Here is a 14,057-nt window from a genome sequence, read left to right as displayed (position 1 = left end):
AGTTTGGAAGATGTAGCTGATCTACATATTACACAGATATAAGCACAGAGAAAGAATCAAAATGAGGAGAGAAAGGAATATGTTCCAAGTAAGAGAACAGAACAAAACTCCAGAAAAATAACTAAATGAAACAGAAATAAACCACCTACCTGAAAAAAAGTTCAAACAAAAAGTCATAAGGATGCTCACTGATCTTGGATGAACTCAGTGAGAACTTCAACAAAGAACTGGAAAATATAAAAAAAGAACCAATCAGAAAAGAAGAATACGATACTGGAAATGAAAAATTCACTAGAGGGACTCAATAGCAGAGTAGATGATACAGAAGAACAAATCAGTGAGCTGGATGAAAAACTAGAGGAAATCACCTAAGCTGAAAAGAAAAAAGAATTTAAAAGATTGAGGACGGTTTAAGAGACATCTGGGACAACATCAAGCACACTAACACCCATATTATTGGTGTTCAAGAAGGAGAAGAGAGAGACAAAGGGGCAGAGAATCTATCTGAAGAAATAACAGCTGAAAATTTTCCTAACCTAAGAAAGGAAACAGACATCTAGGTACAGGAAGCACAGAGAGCACCAAACAAGATAAACCCAAAGAGGCTCAGACCAAGAAACATTATAATTAAAATGTTAAAAATTACAGATAAAGAGAGAATCCTAAAAGATGCAAGAGAAAGGCAACAAGTTACATACAAAGGAAACCCCATAAGGGTAGCAACTAACTTCTCAGCAGAAACCTTACAGGCTAGAAGGGAATGGCACAATATATTTAAAGTGCTGAAAGGAAAAAGCCTACAGCTAAGGATACTCTAGCTGACAAGATTATCACTCATAATGGAAGAAGAGATAAAGAGTTTCTCAGACAAGCAAAAACTAAAGAGTTTATCACCAATAAACCAGCCTTATAAGAAATACTAAAGGACCTTATTTGAGACGGAAAGAGAAGACCACAAATAGGAATAAGAAAATTCTCAAGAAAAAAAAGGCAATAAAATCACTAGTAAAGGCAGAAATACAGTAAAGGTAGCAGATCAACCACTATGAAGATAATATGAAGGTCAAAGGACAGAAGTACTAAAATTACCTATTTCGATGATAAAAGGGTAACAGATACACACACACAAAATAAGAGGTTAGATATGATATCAAAAACATAAAATGTGGGAGGAGAGGAGTAAAAGAGTAGAGCTTTTAGAAAAAGGTCAAACTAAAGAGATCACCAACTCAGTATAGATTGCTATATATGTAGATTATTATACATGAACCTCATGGTAATCACAAACCAGAAACCTGTAATAAATACACAAATAATTAAGATAAAGAAACCCAAATATAATACTAATGAAAACCATCAAACTACAAGGGAAGAGAGCAAGAGAAGAATAAAGGAACAGAGAAAAACTACTAAGACACCTGGGAAAAAAGTAACAAAATGGCAATAAATACATACTTATCAATAGCTAATTTAAATGTCAATGGATTAAATGTTCCAATCAAAAGGTATAGGGTGGCTGATTAGATGAAAAAAACAAAACCTATATGTATGCTGCATACAAGAGACACACTTCAGACCTAAAGACACTCACAAACTGAAAGTGAAGGCGTGGAAGAAGATACTCCATGCAAATGGCAAAGAAAAGAAAGCTGGGATAGCAATACTTATATCAGACAAAATAAACTTTAAAACAAAAACTGTAACAAGAGACAAAGAAGGGCACTGCATAATGATAAAGAGAAAAATCCAACAGGAGGATATAACACTTGTAAATATCTATGCACCCAACATAGGAGCACCTAAATATGTAAAGCAATCCTTAACAGACATAAAAGGAAAAATAGAGAGCAACACAATAATAGTAAGGGAATTTAACACTCCACCTACACCAATGGGTAGATCATCCAAACAGAAAATCAATAAGGAAACTTTGGCCTCCAATGACACATTAGATGAGATGGACTTAGTAGATATATACAGAACATTCCATCCCAAAACCACAGAATATACTTTCTTTTCAAATGCACATGGAACATTCTCCAGTATTGATCACATATTAGGCCAAAAAATAAGTCTCAATAAATTTAAGAAGATTGAAATAATACCAAACATCTTTGCTGACCATGATGGTATGAAACTAGAAATCTACTGCAGGAAGAAAATCAGAAAAGCTACAAATATGTGGAGATTAAACAAAATGCTACTGAACAATGATTGAGTCAATGTAGAAATCAAAGGAGAAATCAAAAAATACCTGTAGACAAATGAAGATGAAAATATAATGTGCCAAAATGTATGGGATACAGCAAAAGTGGTTTTAATAGGAAAGTTTATAGCAATACAGGCCTACCTCAACAAACAAGAAAAATCTCAAATAAACAATCTAACAGTGCACCTAAAGGAACTGGAAAGAGAACAAACAAAGTCCCAAATCAGTAGAAGGAAGGAAAAAATAAAAATCATAGCATAAATAAAAACTAAAAAAAAACTAAAAAAATAGAAAAAATCAATGAAACTAAAAGCTGATTCATTGAAAAGATAAACAAAATTGACACACCTTTAGCTAGACTCACCACAAAAAAAAAGAGAGAAGGCTCAAATAAATAAAATCAGAAGTGAAAGAGGAGAAATTACAACTGACAACTCAGAAATACAAAAGATTATAAGAGAATACTATGAAAAGATATATGCCAACAAATTGGATAATCTAGAAGAAATGGATAAATACTTAGAATCATACAACCTTCCAAAACTAAATCAAGAAGAAATAAAGAATTTGAATAGACCAATCACCAGTAAGGATATTGAAACAGTAATCAAAAACTTCAAAAAATGAAATTCCAGGACCAGACAGCTTTCCTGGTGAATTCTACCATACATTCAAAGAAGACTTAATCCCTATCCATCTCAAACTCTTCCCAAAAATTGAAGAGGAGGGGAAGCTTCCTAACTCATTCTATGAAGCCAACATTACCCTAATACCAAAACCAGTCAAGGACAACACACAAAAAAAGAAAATTACTGGCCAATATCACTGAGGAACATAGATGCAAAAATCTTCACAAAATACTAGCAAATCAAATACAACAACACATTAAAAAGATCATATACTATGATCAAGTGGGATTTATTCCAGGGATGCAGGGATGGTTCAACATTTGCAAATCAATCAATGTGATATGCGACATTAACAAAATGAAAATAAAAAACCACATGATCATCTCAATAGATGCAGAGAAAGCATTTGACAAGATACCTTATCCATTTATGATAAAAACTCTGAATAAAATGGGTATAGAAGGAAAGTGTCTCAAAATGATAAAGGCTATCTATGACAAACCCATAGCTAATATCATTCTCAGTGGCAGAAAACTGAAACTTATCCCTCTAAGAACAGGAACCACACATTGCTGCCCACTATCGCTACTCTTATTTAACATAGTATTGGAAGTCCTAGCCAGAGCAATAAGGCAAGAAAAAGAAGTGAAAGGGATCCAAATTGGAAAGGAAGAATTGGAACTGTCATTATTTGCAGATGACATGGTTTTATATACACAAAACCCTAAAGCATCTACCAAAAAAACTTTTAGAAATAATAAATGAACATGGTAAATTTGCAGGATACAACATCAACATACAAAAATCAGTTGCATTTCTATACACTAACAATGAAGTAGCAGAAAGAGAAATTAAGAATATAATTCCATTTACAATCACAAAAAGAATAAAATATCTAGGAATAAACTTAACCAAAGAGGTGAAAGATCTGTACACTGAAAACTATAAAGCATTATTGAAAGAAATTGAAGAAGATGCAAAAAAAAAATGGATAGATATTCTATGTTCTTGAATTGGAAGAATTAACATAATTAAAATGTCCATATTTCCTAAAGCAATCTACAGATTCAATGCAATCCCTATCAAACTTCCAACCACATTTTTCACAGAAATAGAACAAAGAATCCTAAAATTTATGTGGGACAACAAAGGACCCTGAATAGCCTAAGGAATTCTGAGAAAAAAGAACAAAGCTGGAGGTATCACACTCCCTGATTTCAAAATATACTACAAAGCTACAGTAACCAAAACAGCATGGTACTGTCACAAAAACAGACACACAGATCAATGGAACATAATTGAGAGCCCAGAAATAAACCCACATATCTATGGACAGCTAATTTTCAACAAGAGAGCCAAGAACATCCAATGGAGAAAGGAAAGTTTCTTCAATAAATAGTGTTGAGAAAACTGAACAGCCACATGCAAAAGAATGAAAGTAGACCATTATCTTACACCAGACACAAAAGTTAACTCAAAATGGATTAAAGACTTGAAGGTGAGACCAGAAAGCATGAAACTTCTAGAAAAAAAACATAGGCAGTACACTCTTCAACATGGGTCTTAGCAGCATATTGTCAAGGATCATGTCTGATCGGGCAAGGGAAACAATAGAAAAAATAAACAAATGGGACTATATCAAACTAAAAAGCTTCTTGCACAGCAAAGGAAACCATCAACAAAATGAAAAGACAACCTAACAATTGGGAGAAGATATTTGCAAACCATATATCTGATAAGGGATTAATATCCAAAATATATAAAGAATTCATACATCTCAACAACAAAAAAAGCTAACAACCCACTTAAATAATGGGCGAAAGATCTGAACAGACGTTTCTCTGAACAAGATATACAGACGGCAAACAGGCTCGTGAAAAGATGTTCAACATCATTAACTATCAGGGAAATGCAAGTCGAAACTACAATAAGATATCACCTCACTCCCGTCAGAATGGCTGCAATTAACAAGACAGGAAATAACAAGTGTTGGAGAGGATATGGAGAGAAGGGAACCCTTGTACACTGCTGGTGGGAGTGCAAAGTGGTGCAGCCACTGCAGAAAACAATATGAAGATTCCTCATAAAATTAAGAATAGAACTACCGTATGATCCAGCTACTCCACTGCTAGATATCTATCCAAAGAACACAAAAACACGAATGTTAAAAGATATATGCACCCCTGTGTTCAATGCATCATTATTCACAATAGCCAAGACTTGGAAATGACCCAGGTGCCCATCAAGGCACAAACGGATAACGAAGATGTGGTATATTTACACAATGGAATACTATTCAGCCACTAAAAAGGATGAAATCTGGCCATTTGTGACAACATAGATGGACCTTGAGGGTATTATGCTAAGGGAAATAAGTCAGAGGGAGAAATTCAAATATTGTATGATCTCACTCATAAATAGAAGATAAAAAAAAAACAACAAACAATCTGATTGAGAAAGAGATTGTATTGGTGGTTACCAGAGAGGAAGCGGGGAGGGAGGAGGGTGAAAGGAGTGATTAGGCACGTGTGTGTGGTGATGGATTGTAAATTAGTCTTTGGTTAGTGAACATGATGTAATATACACAGAAATTGAAATATAACGTTGTACACCTGAAGTTTATATAATGTTATAAACCAATGTTACCACAATAATATAAATAAGTAAATAAATAAAAGTAATTTGAAAAACAAAAAAAGAGCAAAGACAGTCTTGTTATTCATAACAAGTCCCTTTCAACTGCATGTTTGTTTATGTTGAGCTGACTTTTAGAAAGTCCCTAAGAATGGGCATCTGGTTGCCAAGGCAACCAACAATGTGATTAGAGGGTTGGAACTTTAAGCCTCTCTTCCTGACCTCCATGTAGGGGAGAGGGGCTTTAGGTTGTGTTAATCACCAATGGCCAATAATTTAATCAATCATGCCTAGATAATAAAGTTTCCATAAAAAACCCTAACTAAAGGAGTTTGGCAAGTCTCCAGGTTGGTGAACATATGGCGGTACTGGGAGAGTGGCACATCTGGAGAGGGCAAGGAAGCTCCTCACTCCTTCCAACATAACTTGCCCTATGCTTCTCTTCCATCTGCCTGGTCCTAAATTGTACCCTTTTCTAATAAACTAAGTTTATTAGAAAGTAAGGAAGTTTACTTACTTTCTAATAAACTTACAAAGTAAGTAAGTAAACTGCTTTCCTGAGTTCTGTGAGCCATTCTTGCAAATTATCGAACCTGAGGTGGGGGTCAAGGGAACCTCCAATTCATAGTGGTGGGTCAGAAGCTCAGGTGACAACCTCAACTTACAATTGGTGTCTGAAGTGGGGGTAGGGCAGTCTTGTGGGACTGAGCCCTTAACCTGTGGGATCTGATGCTATCTCCAAGTGGATAGTGTCAGAATTGAGTTAAATTGCAGGACACCCCGTCAGTGTCTACTGGAGAGTCGAATTGCTTGGTGTGGGAAAACCCCCACACATTTGTTGACCAGAGGTATTGAGTGTAGAGAGAGGAATAGAGTTTTCCTTTTCAGGTAGTAATGATGATGTATCAAAACACAATCTGAAGTTATCACTCCTGCTTAAAGGCTTTCATGGCTCTTCATTACCTAACATAAAAGCTTCTTAGCCTGGTAGATCGTAAGGCCCTCCTTGACCTGGCACTCCCCTATCTACCGCCCAGCCTCATCTTGAACAACTTCCAGCTTAATGGTTTAAGCATTAGGAACTCCAAGCTGCTTACAGTTTCTCATGCACTTCATACATTTTATGCTCTGCACAACTGCTTGTGCTCTTTCTGTGGCTTGAATTCCAACTTTTCATACTCTGCTTAACTATTACACATCTTTCAAAATCTATCTCAGGCATTTATTTCTTCTAGGAACAACTTTTATTGACCAGTAATTGAGTGAAGAAGAAAAGCCAAAACAATTCACTTTCAAGGGTAGACTCTGCAAGGGTAGTGTTGGGTGAGATTGTAAACATCCTCAGTGCTCCTTCGTGGATATTTCAGAAGTGCATGCTGAATAGCCAGGGCTCACTCGAGAACGGCTACTTCAAGAACAATATTTTACTCTTCTAAATACCATTGCGATAATATATTTGGGCACCTAGTTGTTTCTATATTTTGTTTAATTTCCTCCTATCTTCCACCTAGATGGAAACAAAACAAAGTCAGAAGTTTGTTTTCATGTCTCTTTTTATATACATATTGCCAAATTATTTTCAAAGAGTTGTACAAATATATAATACTACAAGCAGAGTTTTACTACATCTTCCTCAACATTGAGTATTTTTTTTTTAAGATTTTATTTTTTTCCTTTTTTTCTCCCCAAATCCCCCCGCCGTTACATAGTTGTATATTCTTTGTTGTGGGTCCACCTAGTTGTGGCATGTGGGATGCTGCCTCAGCATGGTTTGATGAGCAGTGCCATGTCCGCGCCCAGGATTCGAACCAACAAAACACTGGGCCGCCTGCAGCGGAGCGCGCGAACTTAACCACTCGGCCACGGGGCCAGCCCCAACATTGAGTATTTTTATTAGAATTTTCTTTTGCTTTTGTTAATTTAATAGTGAAACAAAGCAAGGCATTTTGTGTTAATTTGCATAATTTGCATACTTGTAGTGCTGTTCATTTTCCTGTATATTTGTTTACTAGTGGTTGTTCTTTATTTAGCTATACTATTTTAATTTCCATGAGTTTTTCTTGTTCTCTGATTGACCCTCCTCTTTTAATAGCATCCTGTTCATAATTTATGGATACAATATTTTCTGAAATATTCATGAGGTATTATTAGAGATTACTTTTCTTAATTTATTTTCTGTAGCTTCAATTCTGTCTTTCTTTGATGGTCATTTCTGTTCATACTTTGTGATCATTCTTTTTCATATTATAGGCTTTGCTCAATGCCAAGTAATCTCTTTTTATCTATTTATGTTTAAAAATGGGACAATAAAAATAAACAACTATGTGCTTTGTGTACGTGAGCAGAGTTTCTCCACTGGCCTGCTTGGCTTTAGGGTGAGTAGGATGGGAGCCAGCCATCATGCTGGGAGTCCTACCAAGGAAAGCAGGCTTTGGGGCAGCTGTAGCACACTCTTGGATTCTCCCTAGAGAAGTGGTTCATTTTCTCTGGAAAAGGAAACAGATTTTGTTTTCTTTTTTAACTTAGGCAATAAATGCTTGACTTCTGGGATTCTGCATGTGTGTGTGTTTCCATGTATAGGAAGGAGGGAGTGGGACCTGGTGGAGAGAGACAGCTGCGACTGAATTCTGTGTACACCCTGCCTGTGAACTCTTTCCAGCCGCAGTCTTACTCCCAGATGTTTCAGAGTCCAACTGTGGGGCTCAGTAGGCGGATCAGTCAGCCCACTCTGCATGTTCGAGGCCCCCTGCTCCCTCTTCACTCTGTCCCAGTCACCACTTCTCTACCCACTTTCCATTTTGCAAAAAATGGTTGCAATTTCTCATCCTTGATCTCTTTATTGTTGTGATATTTATCAAGATTTTCCCTTTTGAACATTGCAGTCCAAATAATTTGCTTTTTTCTGAAATTGAGATCTTTATATATTTAATTCATTTAGATAAAGGCTTTCTAAAATTAAAGAATTAACATTAAATTTTCATATGATACAAATATTTCCTTGAAGTCTTTTTACTTTGGTTTGTTTTGATGTAGAGAAAGTTTCAAACTTTTATCTAGTCATTTCTCGGTCTTTCCTATGTTTTTATTCTATTGAGTCTATATTTGGAAAATGCTACCTATTTCAGATATTTGCTGCTAATGAATTACGTGTTCCCTTGGATTTTCAGTATTCTATTTTCAAAAATATTTCATTCCTCTAAATGTAGTTTGGTGTATGGCAAATTGTCAAACATTTTGTTTTCTTTTTGGTGAAAAACTATTCAAACAAAATCTTACATGGAAATTTAATTTATAAAAATGAGAAAGAGGAATGGTTTAGGTGAGTTGGTATGGGAATGGGATTCACTTCACTCAGTCCCATCTCTCACTTTTGCTTTATTTCATCCCTGGTCCTATATCTGAGAGTGTCTTTAGTTTTCGAGAATTAAATTAAAAAGCACTGGTATATGGTGTAAAGTGAAAGTCAAAATTGAGCCTATTCCTAAATTGCCAACTAATTATCTAAAAACTAGTCATTGTAAGACTTTTCCTCCCCATTGAATTGTGAAACCCTTATGCTATACTAATTTATTAGACATAATACACTCTATTTGGAGGGTCTCTTTCTGTTCCATTAATTTATCTATTTTTACACTAGAGCTCTACTGTTTTAACATAGTATAGAAATGTTTCCATTTGTAATAAGGCTGATACCCATTCATTATACTTTTTCCTTAGAATTAAAAAAATACTCTTGCCTATGTGTCATTCCAGAAGATCCTGAGAAAAGTTATATTATCTTTGGGTGATATGATTCTCAATATATTGGAATTCTAAGCTATTAATTTTTGTTTTGATTCTCCACGATCTTATTTATTTTTGCAAAGTTGCCTTGTCCTGGATTGACAGCACTATGTTAAAATATCTTAGCATAATTGTGTTTCTGTTCATCTCTTTTTAATTCTGTAACAGTTCTCTCCTTAGGTATTTTGTCCTTCTGGCTCTCTTATTTGGCACGTGATATCAGTCCCCACGTGATGACTGGCCTCAGGTAGGCCAAAATCCATCTGTGGGGCCGGTCCAAAGGGTGCTCAGAAAGAATGCAATCAGTGGCTGAAGACCAGGAAGAAGTTCATTTGATGAAGAAAGAATGAAACTGCCAAAGCTCTGGGAGATGCCAAAGCTGTCAGAACAAAAAGGGCTCAGTGCCAGATAGTCAAAGTGGAAGCCAGGGATGAGGTAGGGGTGGGCGGTAGGGGGTAGCGGGTACAAAAGAATAAATAGCTTGGGATAAGGGCTGGGTACATGTTGTGAGAGAAAATATGGGGATAGGAAGTTTGAGTAGCTTCAGGAGTGTGAGGTGGTACCAAGAAGATACTAACAAGATACCAGAGAAAAATAACCCTGTGCTTGCTCTGTGAGAAGCAGAATCCTGTGGGAAAAGGAGGGCCCGACTACACTCTAATTTGAATTTGGGTCATTTTATTTCTCTTTTATAGAGAAAAATGGAAAAAAAATAATATCTCCACTTTTAAGTGAATCTTGTTGTAAATTCAGCTTTGTTTGAAATTAACGTTGCCATCTGCATTTCCATTTGCTTAAGCTTGTTTTATCCAAGTCCCCTTTACTTTATGTTTAGCCTATTTGTATTATTTTGTTTAAACCATATCTTTTGCAGTCATAAAGTTGTTGATTAAAAAAAAAATCCAACTTGAGAATCTTTGCTTTTTTAGTTAAATGAAACCATTTACTTCTGAAATATGGTGGAGATGGCTGGCCGTTCACTGAGGTTGTGTGTTCCTCTCCCACAATGTAGAGTTGTTGCCTGAAAAAGGCTGCTCAGCCAGGGCTGAATCTCTGCATGTCCTAAGTGTGAGCAAAGTGGTTGTGTCCTCTCCACCCTGACTCTTCTCTCATATTCTGGCTGGATGTCAACGCCCAGGGTGACATTTGAAACTGAAGATGGCAGAACTCTGTCAGCTAATTCCCTGTGAGACCTGGTACAGCAACCTCCGCATCCTCCCCTGCTTTTATACACATTGGCTGGTTTTGTGGGCAAAAACCAGACTTTTATTGTGTAAAAGCACTAAAATCTTAGAAATTATTATAGCAGCTAGTATTACCCAAACCTACATGATTGTTTAGCATTTTCTATTTTTATGTTTCTTTCCTGTTTGTTTTTCAATTGTTGTTTATTGGCAAAAGCTCCTTTGTGATATGTACTGTATTCTGTTTTCTGTGTATACTTCAATGAGAAGTAAACACCTTGTTGCAAAATATAGTATTGCCTTAAAGCTAAACCTATATTTATTAGATTAGCAAAATTAAAATAATGAGTGATGACTTTTTCTTTAGGAAGACAAAGAACTCCATGTTTCCACTCTAAAACTCTTTTCCTTTTTATTAGCTTTTGCCAATTTAATCTGGAGTTACAAGTACCATGATTAAAAAAATGTTTCATTTTTCTGATTTTTTAACCATTATGACAATATAATCCATTTCCTGATGACTTTTCTTTTCTCCACTTGTTGCTGTACCTTTTGCTGATTTAGCTTCTCATTTCTTATCCCTATCTGACACAATTTACCGTTGATTCATTTTCCAGTGAGAAGAGCATCTTTTAGTAACCTTTCAGATATTATATCTGGCTGATATATTTTCTGTGGCTTTTCGTATCTGAGAATGTCTTCTAGTTGCCATTACACATGAGCAACAACTTAATTGATTATAAAAGTATTAGAACATTGCCTTTTCCTCCAAAAATTCTGTAGAAACTTCCTCAACTGTCTTGTGATATTTATTTTTGGAGAGCTCAACCTAATTTTAATTATTTCCAACAGTAAATGTGTGTATATGTGTACATGTTTGTACTTATTGCTTACAAGTTCCTATACCAATCAAGAAATTTAGGGTTTTACCAAGCTATGTCTAGCTATTAATCTCTGTTCCTAATTTTTGTCTGCTACATATTTAGCCTTGTCAATATCTAGTCTTGATTCTCTTATTAAACCTTGAAAATTTTTTCTGCTATATCTTTGCTTATTGTTTCTGAGCTGTTTGCTCTATTCTTTATAACTCTTTAGATTCTAATTCACATTTTCTCTATGTAGTCATTTAGATGTCTGGTAACATTTCTCAAGTTTAGCCTCAGTTTCATTGATTTGATTCTTTGTAGTCTTAAGCCTTATTTTTTTCTGTTTCTAGTAAAGTTAATTTCATTTTGCTTCGTGTGTTTTTCATTTTATTCTGTTTTTTACTCATCTTGTCCTGCTAATCTCTGGGTTTGGGGGTGGCTTGATGTGCTTTGGACAACAAGGCAAGGGTAGAAGTTTAGGTTTTCCACTTGGTCTTTTCTGGAGGGGATGAGGGATTAGGAGCTGCAGTTTTTTTCTGTGGTGTTTGCTGGAGTAAAGCGGTCATTGTCTAAAACTTTCTGTCCTGCTAGGCTATCTCTTTCCGTTCCTTTAATAAGACGGAACAGGCTTTAGCTAGAGTTTGATAGTCTTTACCCATTCGCATTTTCCAGCGTTTCTCCAGTATCCAGTCTGGAATATATGAGACAGATAAAGAAAACCCCTGGAACTCACCACCATGTTGTTCCTTTGGTCACCACGTCCCTAGCTAGTCTGCCTTCTTCCCTCCACCTTTCCGAGTCTTCTTATGTCTGTTTTACATATAATGTCCAGGGTTTTTAGTTGTCCTTAGGGGGAGGAATAGGAAAAAGGGCATTTACTCTACATTTCAGGAAGTAAAAGTCTTCAGCTGAAAATTTAAAGATAAATAGGGAATAATAGGAGGCAGGGAAGTATGTGCACTTTTCCCCATTCTCCAGTCCAATCATCATAACTTATATTTTCAAAGAAGGGACTTCGTTTCTGGGTGTGCTCTACTTTAGCTAGTCAGATGCACAGGGAAAACCAGGTCACCTTCATAAAGTGTGGTCCACACATACAATCTTAGAACAGTTGATATTTTAATTCTATAGTTAATTTCAGAGTCACTTTTACTGCTTTCCCTTCATTACAGCATTTGACTCATTTGTCTTTCAAAGGACTAGTAAACCTTAATTTGCTTTAGCAGCTTTGAATGGATTTTTATTGTTTCTTACCACTGCCTTTCAACTCATGTAATTTGAAAACTAAATGCAAACTGTAAAACTCAATCAGTCTGGTAGTATTCTTTTAATATCAATTTTTATATAATTAGCCCCCAAACTGTGTTCAATTACTGACAATTAATCTTATGCACTTTGAGGGACAGCACTAATTTCACACTTAGCAGCATTTAAAAGGAAGGTAGTGTGAATACTATAGGGAAAAATTCCCTCCCTAAGGAGTTATGCTGTATTATCGCTGACTAGAGAATAAAAGTGCTTTCACATTGCAACCCACTGTAGGGGCCCACATTTTCTTTAACTCTAGGCTGGTAGAATTGTGTAACAAACACACAAGCAGAATCACACGTACTTTAATTACTGTTTTCAGTGAGGCTGCCAGCCTTTTACAAAAAGATCCTGAATTTTCCATGTTCTTTTGACAATTTTCTTGGGTTGGTATTCTTATCAATGCTAGATGTCTAATTGCTCCATTGAAACTGACTATGAGAAGTCAAACAATGGAACTATAATAGGACAAAGAATGAGAACCACAACAGCTGAAGGTAAAAAACTGTGGAAAACTCATAGAGGAAACGTCCATAGACATCAAGAAATTCCAAAACAAGAATGCATTTAGTCAGTGCTTTATACATGTATAGTGCTGCATGCCTCGTTTTATATAGTATTGGCTTTTTAAAAAAATGTACCAACTTCCAATTGACAAATTACATTCTAGCTCATTACTGCTTTGTGTGTACCTAAGTACTTTCCCCTAATCCTTGGTATCTAAAGATGATATCATCGCCTGAATCACATTAAAATAATTTTTAAATACCATTTTAATTTCTTCTAATAACTCAAAGTTAACTACTATGAATAAGCCAAGGTTTGATATCTCCTCATGTCAAAAAAATAATGAATACATGTTAGATTGCATGCGTGGTCTTTAGCAAAAGGTGCACACATATCTGTTTACTTTGGTCTTTCATGACTTTGACCAAATTTTAGGTGCTTCTTTTTAGTAATTGGGTGATGAGGAGTTGTAGCCAATTTTAATGTTTATAATTCATACTCAGATATGCAAATAGATGAGCACATTATGAATTTTTTAAATTATAGGGACAATTTGTAGTGCAAAGTGGCATTGCTCCAGGGACTGAGCAGTGGCCTTGGAACTCAGAGCTGTGCATTTTAATTTTGATTAAGTCTTAGTGTGACCACAGGCTCAGTACCTTAATCTCCCCATATCTTGGATTATTCATCTATAGTATGTGTGTAACAATTTTCTTCCTGTAGTTGAGGTGAGGAATAACTATAAAACAGAGAGTGGCTTAAAACAAAAGATATCTATAGATATATCTATATCCAAAAACATATTTATAAAGATATACAGATATCTCCATCTATCTATATCACATAAGACCAATATGAGGCTGAAGATTTTGTGAGTTTAATAAACATTGTGTTGTGTCATTCACACAAAGATAAGACAGGTAGCCCATTGTAATGA

This window comes from Equus caballus, chromosome 15, assembly GCF_041296265.1.
Source record: "Equus caballus isolate H_3958 breed thoroughbred chromosome 15, TB-T2T, whole genome shotgun sequence".
In the NCBI taxonomy this organism is placed as follows: Eukaryota; Metazoa; Chordata; class Mammalia; order Perissodactyla; family Equidae; genus Equus; species Equus caballus.
This window is presented reverse-complemented; position numbering follows the sequence as displayed.